The 20,274-nt window shown below is 45.9% G+C and overlaps 1 protein-coding gene across 5 annotated transcripts in view; it reads left to right on the top strand.

Annotated features, from left to right (window-relative positions):
* Positions 1 to 20,274, top strand: part of RERE (arginine-glutamic acid dipeptide repeats) — a 172,269-nt gene that overhangs the window by 388 nt on the left and 151,607 nt on the right. For 3 of the 5 annotated variants that reach the window (XM_058423345.1, XM_040084806.2, XM_058423344.1), the window contains exon 1: positions 19,119 to 19,266. The exons of 1 other annotated variant lie outside the window; for it this stretch is intronic. The gene's annotated coding sequence lies outside the window, so the exon portion shown is untranslated. Of the gene's footprint in view, positions 1 to 975; positions 993 to 19,118; positions 19,267 to 20,274 lie in introns of those variants that run through there. One more of the 5 variants, XM_058423346.1, reaches the window with a different exon arrangement.

Raw genomic sequence — 20,274 nt, 5'->3', positions numbered from 1 at the left:
AAATAAAGGGGGTGTATGACTTATGTATGATTTAAATGCACGCACCCGGGAGAACGACTTAGCTTGTTTTAAAAGGCACGCTTGCTTTCATGTGTGTAGGTATGGAATCCTGAAATTAAGATTTTATGCAAATTGATTTAATCACAACATTTTCAGTAGCATAGAAAGGGGTGGGGTTTTCTCTATCTTCTTTTTTTTTTTTTTTCTTTTTTTTTTTTTTCCCCTCCTCTTTTGTTTGTTTTGTTTTGTTCCCATTTCTCTTTCTAAAGCGTGAAAAGAAGATGCCCAGAACCAGGAAAGTAGTAGGAGGTAGACAACATTGGAGGCTTCATTGCTGAAACTGACTGCTCAAGAAATTGCTGGGGAGAAAACAATATGATTCATTGTTGAGGTGTCTCTGCCCTTAGATTTATTTTTACAGGCTGCTTACAGTTATTTTGGTTTGCTGAGTTCTTATGCTGAGTTTTTCCTCGAAGCAGCAGCGTTCTTGGAGATGAGGAGCTCAGAAGGTTTTTATGCAGTCAGCAGGCTGCTGTCTGATGGCTGTTTACTCCTGGCTTACATTGGCCAATTATTGAAATCAAAGGTGTTATTTTGCTTGTGCACCAGTGCAGCTGGATTGAGGAGCCTCATGCACTAGTTCATCCTGTTAGAATTCGGTAGAAATGCTTTCTCAGAACAGATCTGAAGTGACAATTCAGGTAATGTGTCTGTTGTAAAATGTGGGGTTTAACCAGACGAAAATGAACACTGTGTCAAAAGAAGTAGTTCTTGGTTGTGAAAGGCGCATGTCAAATTTTTGAATAACGTGCAATGTACAACATTTTTTTATTGTTCTGGTATTTCCAGGCAAACATTTTGGGGTTTGTTTTTTTTTTTTTTCTTTTTTTCTTTTTTTTTTTTTTTTTTAAATATCCAGCTCCCTTAGAATTGAGAAATCCATGGTGGTTAAGAGGCGTGGAAACGTTTCTATGATAATAAAAGCACTCCAGGTAAAGACGTCTCCTCCCGGTTTTCCTGCCCGAGTTTGCCCCACCGATGATGGAGGGGGTTCCTTTCCGTGCCCGGCGTGGCCCAGGAGCGATTTTGGGTGTTTGTGGCCGGGTCTGGAGGGAAGAGCAGGAGGTGGCTGCACACAATGCCCGGGCTGGGAGCTCATTGTTCTTCTGCTCTCGCCGCCTCCGGGACTCCGCTCTCTCGCACGGCGCCTTTTTCCGCGGAGCAGGGGCAGACGGAGCCCCAGCAGCGCTTCCTGCCCTTCCCTGCTTCCCCAGCACGGCCTTTTGGTGCCTCGGAGGAGGAGAACGGCGGATTCGCGGCTGAAGGGCGCGCAGACATCGCGTGTGCGCTGTGCTGTGCGCGGAGTGACCGGAGCGGGAGCACGCGAGGTGAGGTGAGGCTGGGAAGTGCACTCCACTGAACCCTGGCAACTTTCCTTCCTTCCTTCCTTCCGCACCGGCTCCCCACCGGCCTGGGAGCTGCTGAGCCCCCCGTGCTGCCCCTGGGCTTGTCCCGGGGGTGTGTGTGCCGGGGATGCTGCTCTCAGGGGAGGACACGTCGGTAAAAGCCTCGGGAATGACAAAAGCAAGAGGAAGTGCAGAGGTTGACTTCGGTGTGTACACGGTTCCCCTTCCTGGTGATTGTTTCAGGCTTTTGTTTTTCCAGCAGCATCTGTGAAAAGGCCCAGAGCAGCTGTAGGATTGTAGGATGTCTGGAGCTGGAGTCACTGAGTGCAGCCCCTTCCTCCTCGTGGTGGTGCTGAGGATGGAAAAGAGCAACTGCTGCACACGGGCTTCACATTTGGGGTTGTCTGGCTGCTGAGGTATGGCCAAGTCTCAGTTGGCTCGCTGGTGACATCAGCTAGCTGGTGATGCTGAGGTGTGCAGAAGGGAATGAAAAATAACGTGGTTGTTGAGCAAAAGTTGCCAGTGTGCTGGATCCTTTGGAAAACAGGAAACAGTGGCTGTCATAGTTTAATCATGAGGTGTCTGAGTTTTGGGTTTGACTCTTTAGCTGACTTCAGTGGGCAATTTTGGTAAATGACTTCATTTTCCTTACCTGGATAAAATGTGGTGGTTCCCTCTGGGTTGAGGACACTTTTTGGGTATTTTTCTCTCACTCCCAGCTTTGGTGTGGCCGAAGACTGGCTATTGTCCTCGTGAGTGCTGTGGTGTGAGTTCAGAGAGGTGCTGTGGAACGCTTGTGCTGCCTCTCTGTGGCTCTGGGATTCCTGTGCCTGGGAATTTGTACTGTGCAGAGACTGGGAAGGGTAACTGCACCTAGACAAAGCTCCTGATATTCCTGTGTGAAATAGGGAGCGTTTCCTGAGCAGAAAAGGCAAGTGGGACCAGGAGAGACAGACCTACCCTCAGCAGCCATTCCTGGTGGCTTAGCAAGCAGCGATTCCTGTGCGTCCAGGGATTTGTTTTACCTTGGTGGGGTTGTTTGCATGCAGAGCCCTCCCTGTGGAGCTGTGGCTGTGGATCCAGGGCTGCCACAGCAAAAGGACAGTAAGTGACAACACTCACTGGTTCAGAGATGTGGTGTGTGTGATTTTTGAAGCTGTGAACTTAGAAAGCTGTGCCAGGGGAGGGTCAGGTTGGATTTTGGGAAGGGCTCTTCCCCTAGAGGGTGGAATTGTCACAGCCCCGAGGCTTCCCGAGCTCCAGGAGGATTGGGACACCGCTCCCAGCAATGCCCAGGCTGGGATTTTGGGGTGTCTGGGCAGGGGTGAGAGCTGGACTCTGATCCCTGGGGGTCCCTTTCAGCTCAGGAGATTCTCTGATCCTGTAAACTGGTTGCAGCTTAGGTGAGAAAAAGGGCATTTTGATGTTGTGGTTTAATAACTGACTTTTAAAAATAACGCTCAGTCTGTAAATTTATTCTCACAGCTCCAAAACGCATCTTTCTGTTGAAGCCACGCCGGGTGGTTGTTTCGCCCATAAAGAATTTATTTCACTTTCGGGAGAGGGAGGGGACCCAGGTGTGCTCGGAGCACAGAGAACTCAGCGGGTGTGTGTTCGTGGAGGGGTCATGGCCCTGCAGAAGGTGCCTGTCCCCCAGCAGGGCTCTTCACACCCTGGCATTGCCCGAGGGCAGCGCTGGCTTCACTGGGAGCCTCGGTGCCAGGTTACACTCTGCTCTCGGTGTGTGAACACAGTGCCCGAATTGTGCTTCATTTCTAGCTGGAAAAATAATGACAATTGGAAAACAATTAGTTATTATGTGATCCTGAAATGAGATGAAGGGAGCAAGGACGTAAATTAAAAAAGGGGTGGCTGAGGTTGGAGTTAACTGTTAAAATCCCTGACAATCTCAAAACAAGCAGCTCTAAGTTTCTAATGAACTGGTATTTGGGGTTTTTTAGGTGGTGTCCTGGCTAGACTAACTGTTTTTAATGTTTGGCTATTTTTCACTTTGGTTTTGCTATATTTTGCAGTTGTCTCAGTTGCATGAAGTCTAAACAAATCGTCGTGCTTGACTTAAAAGGGATGCATACTCTCCGATTTTAGCTCAGAGCTTAAATTTAAATCAATGGACTTAAAATATGGTGTATTTTTAAGTGAAACTGATCTTTGAACCATAACAGAACAAACCCCCTATTGATTGGAAACCCGTTTATTTAATGTGTTTTTTTTTTAAAGCGGCCTGGAACGAAGTTTGCAGGTTAGTGCAGTGGAGTTGGTTTGTTGGAACAGGGAGATGGGGAAGGTGGCAAAGGGAGGTGAGTGTGATCAGCTGCACTTGGGGAATGGCTTTTCCAGCAAGCTGCTGGGAAGAAAATCCGTGCCCTCCTTGGAGGGACGGAGGTGTTGGGGAGCAGGATCCACAAGGCAGCTTTGTGCTCTGGCTGTGGGTTTGCCAGCAGCGTTTTACACAGGCTTTGCTCATGTTGGTGGCTGTGCCCAACTGCTCCTTTCAGAGAGGCTGATGGGGGAACAAAGGAGCAAACAAGATATGAATGCTGCCCTGGCTCCTTCTGCCTTCGCAGCCCGCAGGGGCAAGGGCTGCCTGGAAGGGACTGAAAAGCACAAACAGATCGAAATATCAGCCCGGCTGTGCCCGCCTCAATAGGTGTTGTGTGCTTCGGCTTTGCGTTTGTTTTTTAATGCAAATGTTTGTTAGTTCACTGAGCACCCAGAATTGTACACTGACCAAGAGAAAAGTGAGACTAGCGAGGATACAAACGTCACTTTTCCCTCTGTGCCCAGCGGGGGTAATGATCACCTTTTTTTCCTTTTGTTTTCTTTTTCTGTGGAATTCATAGAAACGTGTGTTTGGAAGGCACTGTGTCGGAGCTGCTGGTGTTTCTCCGGATTCCAGACAGAAAGGGTTCTATTTGCATTTGGCATCTTGGTTGTGTTACAAGTGCAATTCTGAAAATGTGGATCACTTTAGGTATTGCATAAATTCGATAGATTAAAAAGTTTTGATGATTGAGTTACTGAAAGATGGGCTATTCTCTGACTATGTAGGTTGTCTTTTGTTCTTCCTCCAGAACACGAATGAGAGGCCAGTTCACATTATAAGATTCTGGATAAGTGGAAGAAAAGGAGTGCTCGTTAATTTCGAGGTCTTAGTTAATCTATGTATTTAATCTACTTGTCTGTAATAAAAAAAAAGTTACTGTGGTATTATTAATCCCTAGTACTGAGAGTCAATTTTGGCCTGTTTCAAATATGTAACAGGATTTCTCTTTTATGATGATGGGTGTTTCGTGATCTTTTCTAGTACGGGCAGTGAGGGCTGGAGTGTAAATTTATTTTCCTGATCAGCAGAATTAATGAAGGTTCTGTTTTAGTGTTTCTGCTGAGGAGACAGGAGCTTGTAAGTCCTGAAGTTTTCTCCCTCCATCTCTGCTGCCAGTGAAATCCTCTTTTTTCCAGTGTCCTTCCTAACAGCTGAGTGGGCAATAACATGGCTGTGCCTTCGGGCTCCTGGCTGCCAAGCAAAACCCCAAATGCTGCTTTCTGTCTGGCCATGCCTTACTGGGGATGTAATTAATTAGAGAGTTTTTTCCTATCCATCTGCTGGCTTGCACAAAACTTTCAGGAATGTTGGTTATTGCTGAGATGACTGTCGTGGCAGGCTGGTTGGAAATTCATTATGCACTCCAAGTTACTGGCATGAAATAAGAGAAGAGGGAATTGGGGAGGGGGGAAGGGGGAAGTGAGGTGAATTAGGGAAGTTTGTTTTCTCTGAGGAAAGGGCATAAAGAAAGAGAAAGGAAGTTGTGTCATCCAGTGCTAATAAATATTTCTGTCGGGGTGATGAGCAGTGTCTCCTTTATGTTGGTCCTTTTCATGTGGCCAGCTGGTTTGGGGTGGAAGCAGACAAGTTCTTGGGCACTGGGCCCATCTTCCTGCAGATTCTCCTTCTTTTTTGTGCTCCTTGGAAGCATTGGCAGTGTCAGCTGGGCTGGGAGCAGGCATCTCCTACAACTGCTGGTAAAATACATAGGGGAAACGTTCCTGTCCTGCACTGAGGATGAATAAAACCAGTAAGAGCAGAATTTCTTACCAGTGTGAAGTCGCTGTTAAAACTCTTAGAAAACCTGGCTTTTCTTTGGTTTGATATGAATTCTGTGTGTGTGATTGTAGCATTTTCCCCACAAATGTCAGTGTTAGACATCCAGCAGGTGTTCAGTGCCATGGCAGCACGTGGAAGGTGCCGGTTTTCCTTCCCTGAAGGACAGGTGACTTCCAGCAGCCCTTCTGTGTCTGTGCTTTAGGAGATGGCTCTGGACACTTCACTCGGGGGGCTCTGGCTCCTGGGGTCTCAGCCCCGCACCCAGAGCTTGGCTCAGCAGACTTTTAGCACTGCCTGTTCCATAACCACGTGTTGCATAAACTGACACACGGTCTCATTTCAGCTAATATCTTTAAAATTTGGACAAAACCTAAGCCAGAGAGGCCTTTCATCTCTTGCTGCTGGGCTCACAGTGGTCTGGAGGGAGCCGGTAGGACCGCACCATGTTCTAAACCTGAGCACCTACACTAATTACGTGGTTGCATTGCAATGTAAAGCGGGATGATCTAGACTTGTTTTGGTGTGGTGAAATAGAGAATTAAACCAAAATATGATGATTTCTGTCAAAGCTTACTATTTTGGCAACCAGTTTATTCCCTGGTTTAAAGAAAATGGCAAATTCAGTTAGTAATTAACTGTGCATTATAGGGTGTTAGGGGATCAGCAGCTTTGTGCTAAATATCAAAGCTATTAAATATATGTGTTTAAGGATTATGAATCTTCTTAAACAAGTGCATATATGGCAGTAGTCTGCTGATGTCAGCATCCACAAGGGACTGGAATATGTTTGCATGAAAAGTGTCATGAATATGAAAGAAGAAAGTGCTGTAGATCATGGAATTGTAGTGCTTTAAGGGGTGTATTTCCCTGAGAAATAGCCAGTAAGAAACGGTGGTGTCAGACAATGGGGACCTTCAGATGGGCGTTGACTGAAGGAAGGACGCAGGTTCATCAGAGCACTGGGTTCCTGCTTTAGGTGAATGAAGCTCAGTTTACCCGTGGCTGTGTGTCCTGTGGTGCTGCCGTGCCAGGGGGTGCAGCCTGGCTAAGAAGGAATGCAGTGTCTCCCTTAAAGATCTTCTAATGAGGTCGGTGCAGGAGATTTAAACACTTAATCCTCATTTCTACAAACTGGGAGTGAGATGCAGGAAATCTAATTTATGTCTCTAGGGTCATTCATTTTCATGAAACTTAATAGACCTGGCTCTGACTGCTCCTTAAACCACTGAATTATGTTACTTGCCTTCCATGAACCCTTCAGAGGAGAGCCTTTACTCAATGATTCAACAAACCTATTTACCTGTACACTTAGAGATTCCTGTGAGTCAAATGCCCAGCTGGTAACTCCCCACGGGCTTATCCTCTGGATCTGCCCCTCCTGTCTGTGGTAGATCAGGGAAACCTTGCTCTTGGAGGAAAGCTGAGGCAGAATGCAGGTTTTCTGCTCTGCTGGAGCAGCCCTGGCTGCTGTTTGAATGCTTCATCAGAGTTCTGAGCTGTTCGGGGCAGTGGGTGAAGAGGCAGCGGTGCACACAGTCTGGTAAGCTGAAGGGTGTTTTTAATTGTACTAATTTCATGGGGACGGTTCTGGATTTATCAGTGACACTTTCCTGTCTCTCCCACAGAGATTACAGGAAATGCATGTGACGTGTTTATTTTGTACATCTGCTGGGGTTTTTTTCATAGTTCTGCCCATTTCCCCGCTGTAGACTTTGAGACACTCCCTGTTCTGCTTTTTAGTGATTATTGTGAGTGTTTGAGGATGTTTCTTTTTCCCCGAGTCTCAGTCCCTGTCACAGCTCACCTTCCAGGGCTGGCTTTGTTAAACAGCCTGTAAACAGCATATCTGCTCATTCTTCTGGCTGGAAAAAGTCATTTGATTCTTATTTCCTGCTTGTCTTCATGCTGAATAGCTTCAGTGCTTCATTGTTGGGTTTTATTGTGTAACTGCTTCTCTTTGGAGCGTGAGCAGTGGAACTGCTGCGCTCGTGTTCTCTGGGTCCGTCACTGCTCTCTGCAGCCCTGCCTCAATTAACGTGCTCTTCCCTGCGCTAATTAGTCATCAAATAACTCTTTCCACAGCTTTTGTCCCAAAGTACGAGTTCAGCAAGATGTGGAATGTAATTACTTTTGTGTATGTTTAGTCAAGTCTTGGGAGTCCCCAGAAGTTACCTCCGTGCTTCTCCTTGCTGGGAGAACATCTCGGATGTTCTTGGAGAGAAGCGAAGGCTGGGAGGGATCCTGAGTGAATCTCTTGTTCATGACATTGTTGGAAACTGAACGTCTTTCCTGTATTGGATACCACAGATATCATAATTGGGTAATATGTTTAACTTCTGGAGATGATAAAGGGTCAGGGTACAAGCGGACAACAAGAGAGACTGGGAAGATTCCAGGTTGTTAATTCCTGACGAGAATTTAGATGTTGGTATCACAATATTTGGATCGTGCTCCAGACACTTAAGAAACTCTCAGAACTCATTGCATGACCTTGAGCCAAGTAGCTCATTGCAGTTTTGTTTTTCTGCTTACAAAAGAGGTGTGAGGGAGCCTTGTTATCGGGGGTTTTATAGCTGTTGGGCAATAAGAAAGTGCCAATTTGCTGTGTCTGTTTACTCTGCTAATCTAAAATTGTGTTTGACTTAGTTAAACATGACGTTTCCTTTCCTCAGTGATCGTGAAACAGGCAGTTAATGCATTAAAAACATATATATATATATATAAACATCTATAGATAATGGTACACTTGCATCAAAACATCGCTGAGCTCTGTTCCATGTCACTGCAGATCACCAGGCTCTCGCTGTACATTTGAGTTTATGACATTTGCTCTTCTTTTACTTCAATGCCTCATTCTGATGGCAACTGCATGTTGTGTCTTTGTATTTGTTATTTTATGTCCCAGTATATCTATTTGGTATTACTTGGCCATAGCAAAGTAGTTCAGGATCTTGCCATACCAGCAGCTGTAGAGAATATCTAATTCCTTGGTGTTGAATGGAAATTATTCTTATTGTTTTTTTAAATGCCTCTTCCGTTAGATGCCAAATTTGAGCTTATATTAATTTTTTTTTCCTTAAATCTTTCAGAATAAATTTCTGGTTTGTTGTTTTCCATGGTTTTCAGAAGCCTTTTTATGCTGTAATTCTTGTCCTGGATCAAGTTTGCCCTTAAAATAAGCTTTGTAGGAATAATCTTGCTCTTAGTTTTCATATTTGTGCTTTCAGTGGAGCAGAAGGATGGGGCAGGAACAGCTCTGAGCATTCCTGGTGGTGAGACCTGCCCTTGGTGTCCCTCCCGTTGCTGATGGGCTCTTGGCTCCTGCAGGGAGCACTTCCCAATCAATACTGGAAATCCTCCCTGGGGAACCTTCCCTCTGCCTCCTGAAACTGCTTGGAGTTGGGATTTCACTTTCAGGTGCACAGAGGTGAAGTTCTGAACGAGCCTTCCAGGATGGAAGGAGGTGGAGTCACCCTCCTGGAAGCTGAGGAAAGCCAGGGGGATATTTCCTCTGTACATGTTTGGTTTTAATAAAAATCTGTTCTGTAGAATCCAGTTCAGTAGGAACGTAATTTGCACCTCATTTAAATAAGGTTCTTTAAATCAGTCTGTGGTCCAGTGGGTGTATGAAGAATCAAATCTGTGTTCTCTCTTCCCTGGGGAGAGGAAGGGCGGGCTCCAGGGAGGAAAATTAGGCAGAAGAGATTAATACTTGCAGTGCAGGAAACACTGATCCCTCTGTGATCTAAAGTTTCTGTCTGAAGTCCAACCAGGTCTATTCTCTGTGTGCCTGGATGTGTTTTTGAGCTGCTGTGGCCTTCTGTCTGGGCTGAGATTAGAGAAGAGGCGGTGGCTGTAGTGAGCTGGTGTCACAAGTAAAACCAAAATATTGCTTAAGCTCTAAAATAAAACCTAAACGATTATCAGGGAGCATGGCTGTGGCAGGAGGGTTTCCTTCTGTGGTGACTGTACCTAGGCATGTGCATGAGTTTGCCTTGTTTCTTGAATGTGACTTAATTATTTTCCCCCTCTGGCTGGGTTTTTTGAGATCCACTGCGTTAATTTTCCACATTATGTTGATACAGAAAGGCACCTTAAAAGTACCTCTTGGCAGCAGCAAAGCCCTTGTTTTCAGTGCTCATGCCTCAAAAAAGACTTGAAACTTTGAAAGGAGCGGATTTTTGTGTGGGCAGAACCGATTTGGGTAGCATCCCTTAAGCGTCCCTGGGAGATTGCTGCCTGCTTAGTTCCTTGATGTTCAGAGTTCTCAGGTCATCAGTTCCTACTTGCAGAAATAGGACTTCAGGGGCCAGTCATCCATAGCACAGTTTGACTTCTGCAGCTGTGGAAAAATGTCTGGTGTTTCAGAAGACTGCAGATGTTAAGTGTTTGTCAGGAGGAGCTGCCGAGCGTGGCACGTGCCTCGTGTGCTTGCTCTGGTGACTTGATTAGCTCTGAATTTGGACTGCAGATAAATTGGCTGTCAGGAGGGGCTGCGAGTGTTGTCTCTATAGCACAGTGCAATTTTTAGGTGGGTTTTTTTTTTCTTGGTTTTTGGGGTTTTTTTTAAGCCACTGGTATCAAAACAAACCTCGAGTGCTCTGGGGACTGAACGCTGCCTGGATTGGAAGCGTTCACATTAGTGAGAATCCGCTTGGAGGTGAAGGGTGCGCTGGGAGTCTGACATTTGGGGTAGCCCTGGGTAGTGAAATGCATCAAATCATTGAAGAGGAGGGAGCTGCTAAATGCTGTTACAGTGCAGCATCTAAAGGGCTTGCCTTGCACATGTGAGAGTCCTTCCTCTGAGCCACAGCACCCTCCCAGGTCCCTGCAGGAGCTGGAAATCCACGGGAATTGCATTTGTCTGCTCCGATTAGTGGAGTGTGTTCCTGAAAGGACAAAGCCTTTGTACAGTCTGGCTTTTTTGATGATCCCGAGCTTGAGGAAACCCACATTTCTCTGTAGTGGTAACTCATTCAGCTGTGTCTAAGATTTGATTCTCTCTTGTAGGAGGCAAAAATATTTGCTATGCCTTTAGTTCTCAGTGAAGTGTCAGAGCTGAAACACGTTTAAAGGAATCTGTGTTAGATCACAAGGTTTAATTTTGCTTGCTTGTGCGCTTTTTTCCCTCCAGCATGGGATTTCTTGCTGTTTTCTTGGTGTGAAAAAGAGCCCTCACAGTGCCTTTCACCATGGCACAGACTCATCCAAAGGGAAAATGGAACAAAAAAATGGGGAAAACTTACGGGTTTGGGGAATGTGCTTCTCAAAAAGAATGTGACAGCTCACCTGCACATCACTTCATTCTCTGTGTGTCAGGAGGGTTCACCAGAGGTGTATTTGCTCATCTGTGTTAAAGAGAATTCCTTCTGTGGCTGAGTAGCTGCAAAGCTCGGAGTCTCTCAGCTGGTGATTCTGGTTTGGGACACAGGTGGGTGCCACTTCTGCGTTTGTGACAGTTTGGCTGCTGGCACCACATGGCAGGGTGAAATTTTGGGTTTCGTTATTCGCAGAGCAGTGAGGAGCTGGACACACCCGTGACCACTGAGTGGCCATCGGTGGCCAGTGTGGGCCTGCCTGGGCTGATTCCTGCTTGCCACACATATGAGGCAGTGACTGTGGTCAGAGTAAGCAGAAAAAGCTTTCTGGAGGCTCTCAGGCAGCTGAAAATATTTCTGACTGGGTTTAGGAGCAGAGGAAAGAGCTGTGCAGATGATTATTAGGGGAGCTTGGGAGTGCAAACTGTATTTATTGGAAAGAAGCCAACTCTTAAACAGAACTGTAAAGACCCGTGCTCTGATCAGCTTTTGAATGTGGAAAGAGCTCCCCGGTCTGAATTACAGGGCTCTGGTTAAATGATTACATGAGGTATGTTTAAAAATAGCAAATGTCTTTTATGTCCAGTCAAATAAGGTTCTTGGCAGTCAAATGAAATCTATGTTGACTTCTATCTGACAGCCAAGTGACTCAAATTCTATGCTTCCTAAAGGAAAATGGCTTTTTTATTTTTAGTTTCTGATTAAGTCCATTGTAGCCTGTAACAAGAAATAATCTTGTACTGGATTTTCTTCGTAAAAGTAGGATCCATAGCTCTGCAAGCAAGCTTTAGTTCAGCTGTTTAAAACGGGGAGGGGTTTAAATGCTGTGCTAAGGCAAGTTAGAATTTGTGAGGGCTCTTTTTTCAGTGGGAAATGGTCTGTTGAATGCTTCTCTAGCGTGTTCCTGTGCACTTCAGTTTGCCAGATTAACAGAGCTATTAATAATAGCCACTCCTGCTCCTTCAGCCTGAAAGAGTTGGTAAGCATGGAGCTATATGTAGTTTGTATTTTTAATTAAACTTGTACTGGGATTATCTTGTATTACCAGCTACCTTCTAGAAGATTATGTTCATAAAAGGTTCATGAGTTGTTAAGTGGAAGAGATTAAAGTGATTGTTGGAGTGTTAGTAGAATTATTTGTTGCCTACGCAGCATTTGTTCATAGCTTTAATTTGCCAGTAATGGCAGACAAGTAAAATGCAAGCATCTGACTTTTAAAATCTACACTAGCTGACAAAACCAGGCCATATTTCAGAGTGATTGTCTTTTTTATTATTATTCTTTTAACGTGCTGTTTGGTTGTTTAGAAATATTGAGTGAAAGAATATTGTTTTCAGTGTTTTCGGCACTCTTACATTCCGGTGATGCTCTTAATGGTGTGACCAGGAATGTATTTTATTAAAAAATGGAAAACCACTTAAAGCGTGGAGGGGATAAAGGAGCACAAAGAACTGATGGGCAGATGCTGGAGGAGATGGTTTCTATTATAGTGGACTTGTAAATCCTTGCTGTGTTGGTCATTTAATCAATACAGGAGAGGTGTTGGAGGCATCCTGTGCTTAGGGAGATAATGTCTTTAAATGCGGCGCTTAGGATGATTTTATGCATCCAAATCTGTTTAGAATGAGCTGTGAAATAGGTCGGGGCAGTGATGAAGAATACCGTGGGTGTCTCTGCTGTTTCAGAACCCATTAGCGAGTTGTGCCTGCCTGAGCCCTCTCCTTGTGCCACCGGCTCCATCCCGGAGCAGGGAGCGCCTGGCCTCGTTCTGCGCCGCATGAAGGGTGCCTGTGTGCTGCAGCAACAATGCAGCTGCAGTGGGAATAAACATCTGCTCGCCTTTAATAATGCATGCCAGGCAGCTTGGGGAACTCCGGGCTGCGCTTTAGACGTGTGCTTTAGACCCAGGCAGTTAAAACAAACGGGGCAAACTCACACGGTGCGAATGCTGCACGGATACGCTGTGGGAAAGGGAGTTATTGCTTTGAAAGATGATCCGTGGGGTGATGTTTTGTGTGCAATGTGTTAGTGGGTAGAGTAAACCCAGTTTGCAGTGCCTTCAGTGGTGCTGAGGGAATGTGTGGCACTGTTCTGCTCTGGATGTGGTGTAAAAAAACCCCTTTCCCCTCTCCCTTTTCCCAGGAAGTTGCCCCGTAGTTGTTGGGGTGTGCGTGGCTGCGCTGGTGCCTCAGGCTGGGCTGTGCCAGAGCTGCAACCCCGGCTCCACATCAGCCCTGGCTCTGCCACAGGCCGGTACCCAGCTCTCCGGTGTGGGATGCTCGAGATGATTAAGGATTCTGATGTTAATTGCTCTTCGGTTGCCAGAAATGTATTCTGTTAACAATACGTCCAATTGCTGTTCCTGCGGCTCTGCCTGTGCCCGGGGTGAGGCTGCTCCGTGCTGGCACTGCCAACGTGCGCCTGCCCAGTGTTAGGGGCAGTCCAGGGTGTGGGATCGACTGGGAAGCTCACACAGCACCGACCATTGCCAGGCTGCTCCTGGGAACTGGGAAAACACAGCTCCCGTCTGGAGCACCCTGCAAACGCAGGTTTTCACGGCCAGGCTCGGGCGAAGCGCATCCCTGTGTTTCCAAACGTAACTCCTTGGTTCCTGAGTGCTGCCGGCGCTCAGGGTAGTACCCAGCCTACAGGCCAGTCACCACGTGGTGGCAATTTTCTCAGGAAAGGAATCTGCCTGGATAGAAAGCCTGGACTTCCCTTGCTCAAACATGAAGAATGCAAGTGTGCTTTAAGTTAGGATGTGAACTACTTTGATGGCTCTGTTTTGCAGATGTGGTGAGTTTGAAAAGGTCTGTAGATCACAGGAGACTATTGAGAAATTAACATTAGCTCTGTCCTTGAATTTAGTATTTCATGCATGTCTAGCTGGTAAAATGCTAAATGCAATTTTTTCAATTATAAAGGCTTAGCAAGGCTTAGAGATGATTTTCTGAGATTCTAAAATATGTACTATTTAATACATAATGCAAAAGGAAAAGCTGGTTTCTTAATGTAAGGACACGAAAATGGAAGCAGCTGCAACGTTATGCCACCCTGATGCAGCTTTGATGCTACACTTTTAGCAGTGGATTAAATATTGATACCTCTTTCTGCCCCCTCACCTCCCTTAAAGCTTTTGCAGTTGTTTTTAAGTGTTTATAGGAGAGCTGGTCAAGCTTCTGTAGTTTTTCCCACTAGATTTTTGTGAAGTATTAAGGGTTTATACTTGTAGTTTAGAGGGAAGAACGTATGAGCAATTCTCTTCTATAAATACATGGATGTGTTGGTGAGCAGAACTGCAGGACTCTGTAAGCTCCACGTTTATATGGGTAAGGAGGAGCACGATGTCCCTTGGCTGCAGCAAGATCAGACCCCAGATCAAGTAAACAGTATATGAAATTAAACGATAAAATGCAAAAGAAATGTGTGATTATATCCCAAATGAAAGACAGATGTGAGGAACCCAGGGATTACACGGGCTGCCATGAGAACCATGCAACAATCTGGTGTTTGTTTGAACTGTGTGTTAGCTCTCCAGTGTGGGTTACATCCCCCTGGAGCTGTTCAGGATGCTGGGGAACGCTTCCTGCACTGCCGGGCATTGGGAAAGGGGCAGGTTAAGAGGAGATTTGTAAGGCTGTTGGAATATTCTGCTCGGGGTGGGAACACTGAGTTCAGTGGGACAAGGAGCTGCCTGGCAGGGTTATGGGTCAGGGACAGTTGTCTCTGTGTCCCTGGTGGCATCTGAGGCTGAGCAGCTCCCTGTAGCCCTTGCACTTAGCTTAGTCCCTCGCCAAACATCTCAGCATCCATAAGCTACCTTGTATTTCTGGCACAGATTCTCTGAGGGATCTTTCCCTGCTGCCAGAGATGCTGAAATTTCCCCATAGTTAATAGAATCATTTTAGTGAGCTCAGGGTGGCTGCAGCATTATAACTGGAGTTGGATCAGGATCACTGAAAATGTTTCAAGGTCCTGCTGTAAGCTCTGTAAAATACTCGGTGTGCTAAATTCCTATGTCTTTATTTAGTCCTTATTGTGGTGGAAATGAAGTCAGATGTTGCAGGACCGGTCCGTACTGACCCAAATAGCAACAAGCTAAATTTATTCTTTTTTCGATTTCTCTACGTTGCATTGCCTTGCTTTTTTCTACCCTGGAAATGGAAATTGTGTCCGAACTCCCTTGCAGGATCACATCATTGACATTCCAGGGACGGAATGCAGTCGATATTCCCTGGTCCTAATAAAATGTGGCAGCTTTGCAGTGACAGCCCAGGATCAGCCTGGAGATCTCACACTTACAGCACTGCCAGAATAAGCCCTTTGACCTTGTTTTTGTAAAGAGCCATAAGCGCTGGTGTGGTGCTGTGGGTGATTCCTTAGGGCAGGTGGCTCCTCTCCACCGGCTCCAGGCTCCTGGATGTTCCTGCTGGAGCAGAGTTTGGGTGTTCCCCACATGAACTTCTTCTTTGCATGAGCCCTCCGGTGTGTTGGGGCGTGTGAAGTGGATTTATCTGTGCCTTGCCTGCTGAAAGCTCTGCTGGGATGGAGAGGGGTGGTGCTGTGAGAATCCCCCGCTCCAGAGCTGCTGTGGGAGATGGGCCAGGCAATAAAAGTGCAGCTCCACGGCAGAACGTTCTGAAAAGCAGCGTGAGGAGAGAACAGTCATATTCTGTGACAGCAGAATCAATAGGGCCTCTGTGGAAACAAATGAGAGTTTTATCTCTCCAGGCTATTGTTGAGGGCAGACTGAGGCAAATGTCTAATGGGTTCATGCTTTTGAAATCATTCTGTAACTGTAAGGGAGAGGAACATGCTTTTAAAAATGGAGTGAGCAATTATGAAAAGGAGGTTACTCTGCACTCCTGGAAATGGTGTTTTGTCGGGGCTGGGTGTTTGAGGCGGCGCTGGGGAGGGAGCAGCCAGCGCTGCCCCAGGATGGCTCTGTGTGTGTGTTTACACTCGTGTGGGTGGATCTGTGTGCCTGGAGAGCCTGGATGTCTGTCGTGTGGAGAGGAGAACCCCTGGCTTCCCTGGGAATACCTGTGCAATTACAACCTCAGAGACACAGGATTATTTGCCAGCATTTGTCATCCCTGGATGCTGGCATTCAGCTTCTCCCCCGGGGTGGCTCTGAGGAGTCAGTGGTTCTGGGGTGCTGAACATGCTGTTCTGCAGCTCTGCAGCCAGGAGCCCATTGCTGACGGCAGGGGTGTCCATAAACGTTTGGGAACAGGAATGGGAACAGGGATTACTCAGAGGAACGCTGTGGTACATGGGAGCAGTGAGGAATGGGCTGTTCTGAGCGTTCCCTGCTGCAAAGCAGATGAGAGGAGCGAATGATTTGGGAATACAGCATTCACAAAGTGTTACCATAAGCTGCACTTGGAGCTTGGAAAACCGTGATGCTCCTGCCAGCTCGTGAAGTTCTTGGGTTGTGGGGTTTTTGATACGAAACCTGGGACGTGGGGGTGCTCTGTGTTTGTTTTTGATCAAATAACTGGATGAGGTGGTGTTTTGGCCGGGCACACGGCTCGCTTTAACTGAGGAAGGAAGAAATTCCAGCTGGAATTTCTTGTTTATACAACACATGTGCCAAAGCTCTTGCCTCTTCCTTGCATGTGTATGCATATAAATATATATATATGTGTGTATGTACATAGCTGTGGTGCTGATTATGCAAACAAGGAGAGATGAGCCAGGGTGGTTTGAGCTTCAGCAATTTAGTCAAACTTTGTAATTTCATGTAAGATGGGAGATGCTTACTTTGGCCACTTGCCAAGTTTGAAACTTTCTTGTTTTGTTTTTAAAACACTTGAAGGGCCAAAAGCCTTTGTTACATCCTCACTTCTGTTACTGGAGTGGGAACCAGGAAAGAAAAATGCCCCCTTTTTTTTTTTTTTCCTTTTAAATGAAAGAATAGCCTGAGTTTCAGAAATACTAAGTTGAAGTGATTTTTTTTCTCCCCCTTTTACCTTGTCAAATTAACATGATTGCATGTTTCACTTTTTATGCTAAGGAGTTTCTGATCTTCAAAGACAATTTTCAAAAAGACATGCTGGTTCAGCCAAGGAGACTAATATTTTAGAAGGAATATTACCAGTAATAAAAAGACAGAGTTATGATAGTTTGCATTAATTTTAATAACTTTCTGTGCAGCTCTCGAGTCAAGATGTGAGAAATTAAAGGGAGGCAGCTCTTGCTTGGCCTGCAGTGCGTTTGTTCCTGCATTATCTCCCGCAGACGTGGAAAAGGCTCCAGGGAGCCTGGTGGGGCTCCAGAGGGGTCAGCTCAGCATCCCTGGGCAGCAGTGGCACCATCCTGTGCCCCCCTTGGCAGCTCTGCCCTTCAAATGGGACAGCGCAAAAATTCTCTTGGGTTTCAGGAGCGTTTGGGTTAGCAGAGGGTAAAACAATTATGTGGTCTGTGCTGCTTCAGTTCTCAGTATTAGTAATTATCTGTGCAAGTCTGATTCCTTTAAAACAGTGGGGTCAGAAATACCAGTTCAATGTCCACACAATGTGTGTTTTCCAAAGAGATGTAAAATCAGAAACACTTTAAATGTGGGGTGTAAATAGAATATCTAATGAGTTCCTGCGAAATGTCAGATCTCATTTATCGTGGTAACCATCAATAATGCACCAGATGTTTTGACTGCATTTGGTTTTGTATTAAATTAAACACAGGCAGGGGTGCATGAAGTTCATCATGAATGCTGCCAAAGCTGGGGCTGTGACAAGCACTCTGTTCTGGGGGTTTGGTGCTGCTGGGGATCCCTGTGCTGCTCCTGTGTTTGGAGGTGTCTTGCTTGTAGTAAAGAATTGCTCTGAATTGTAGTAAAGAATTGCTTGTAGTAAAGAATTGGTTTATCTTCATTCAGCCGAGCTTATACTCAAGTTAAAACTGCTTTGAACCGATTTTTTTTTTCTTCCATCCTGTCAATCAGGTCTTACGTTATTAGTTTAGTGAGTAATTACATTCACTGTTTGCATTTTACTCGCTGAGGTGGAGGCAGGGTTCTAAATGGTAATAATTAGATATAATACCTCTGTTGTGAGGTAGGCAGGACGCTTCAGATGCCTGGATCTTGTAGTTAATGGCACCTCTGCCTGGGATGCGGCCCCCCGGGATGTGGTGGTGTGCAGTTCTCAGCCTCTGGGGGTGGGGAGCGAGTGATACGCTCATTTTTGCTGCTCACGGTCGGTCTGAGCAGCCCTGGCTGCTGGGGGACAGGGATCAGTCCTGAGCGGGGCCACGTGTGGGAGCAGAGGGTAATTAAGATGGCAAACCTCGGAGATCCAACATCCCCTCCCTCTCTCCTTAGAAAATCAGCTACATCATTGAAACAAGACTTGAAAAGCGTGCTCTGAAGCCAGAATAAACACCCTGAAATTTTTATCATAATGTTGCTTTTAAAAGTCCTAAATGTCCTCTATTTAAAATGAAATTCTTTTGTATTAACCTGCTTTCATATGCTAGCTTTCACCAGACTGCAGAATTGCCTGATTTGACTTTCTAATGTAACTGTAATGAATCTTCTGGGAAATGGAGCGATTGAGTGCATACACTGAGCAACTCCATTGTGAAATATTCTCTTAGATCTGCTAGATTCCTGATTTTATTTTTTCTAAGGGGTGGGGTGTCCCTGTCAGGTATTAAAATCGAGACTAAATGCATTCTCTAGGGGTCTTGGGGAGCTCAGGCACTCCAGTGGGTACTATTGCCTTGATTAAATATGTTTGCAGCATCACACACATAAATACAGTGGGTGATGGTGGCACAGTTAGATTAAATTCAAAGGCGTGCATTTGGAGAGAAAAGAATAAAGATGAAATTTATTGGCAGCTACCTGTGTAGCTCCTTTGAATACCTACAGGACAGATTATTTTAAAAAATGTATCAAAGTGCACACAAAACTCTACATAGGGATTGTATTTTTGTGTTAAAATGCTGCCTTATTCTGCAGCTGTACTTGCACAGTGTCTGCCTTGTGAACAAAACGACCCTTTGAAGAATATTGCATATATGATATGTGAAAGGGAGGGGAGAATCCGAGTATCCCGTGCTCAGCTTGGCACCCAGCAGCCATTCCTTTCATACTTTGATTTCAGGGCTGAAATGCCCATTATTTGCACACTTTGCACTCTACTCCAGGGAAGGCCATTCCCAATTCTCTCGTGTCTTGCCTGTCTTGATACCTTTTAAAGTGGTCTATGTTTGGGTTTTTTATTTCCTGTATCTTCAGGCTTTCTTTTTGCCGTTTCTCCATAGATTTTCCAAGTTTACAAAATACTGGGAGTACCATTCAGCTTAGATATCGTGCTTGAAAAAGCCATACTTGAGAAAAAAGATTGTCCAGGCCGCCTGGGCTTGTTGGCTGTTTCAGAGGTGACGTGGAAATGACATTTCCAGAGCAGTGGTGGGTGGACTCACCGAATCTCCTGTACATCCATCTCTCTGTGGTGCCTTTGGGAATGGGGTCATGATGCATCCTCCAGCAGGGAGGACAGGAAATGTTGGCACTTGGAACTTAAGGCAGCAAAATAATCGAAAGAAATTATCTGTAGGTGCCAACTTCCAGCTCGGTGGCTGATACAGCTTCTCCTGGGAGGTCAGAGCTGCTTAAAGGGGGATTTCCCCCTGCATGTTCCCCTGATCAGGGCTGATCTGTTCATTCTGAGCACTTCTGTACAATGCCCCTTTCCTGAAAGTAATGGAAATTGCTGTGAATAAAACCAGACACAGTTTATATATCTGTGGGGAAAAAAATCAATATTTTCTTTGGGATCTGATGTTGAGTCCACTTAAATCTGTTTAACTTCAAAATGCAGGTAGTATATTGTAAGATGAAGACAGATAAGTACAAGGCAGGTTCTCAAGCCTTGGCGAATGTTAAAAATTCTATATTTTCCCTGCAGATAACCTTTTTCTTCTGTCAGTTGAGCTGGGCAATTGAAATAAAGGCTTGGAGTCGCACAAAAAAAGATGTTGTGTGGGCTTATCTCCAACTTGTGTCAGCGTTTTCTGCTCCCCCCTCTCCCCTGCCTGGTTTCCTTCCATATCAAATTTAATTCCTTAAACGCATTGTGGTAGGTGGAGTGGCGTGTCCCTGTGTGTGAGAGGAGCTGTGGGCGCTGGGGACAGGGCTGGGGACAGGGGCACACCTGGGGACAGGGCTGGGGACAGGGGCACACCTGGGGACAGGGACGGGGGCACACCTGGGGACAGGGACGGGGCACACCTGGGGACAGGGGCACTCCTGGGGACAGGGGCACACCTGGGGCAGGGCTGGCACCTGGCCGTGTCCTGGCCGGAGAACGGCCCCGGAGTGCTGCTGAAATTTCCCTGCCAGCTGTTGCCATTTTGCATTCAGTTTTTGTAATCACCCTCGATAAAATGGCTTTATTGTTCGCTGATCAGGTGTATC

The sequence above is a fragment of the Hirundo rustica genome, chromosome 22 (genome assembly GCF_015227805.2).
Source record: "Hirundo rustica isolate bHirRus1 chromosome 22, bHirRus1.pri.v3, whole genome shotgun sequence".
In the NCBI taxonomy this organism is placed as follows: Eukaryota; Metazoa; Chordata; class Aves; order Passeriformes; family Hirundinidae; genus Hirundo; species Hirundo rustica.
This window is presented reverse-complemented; position numbering and strand designations above follow the sequence as displayed.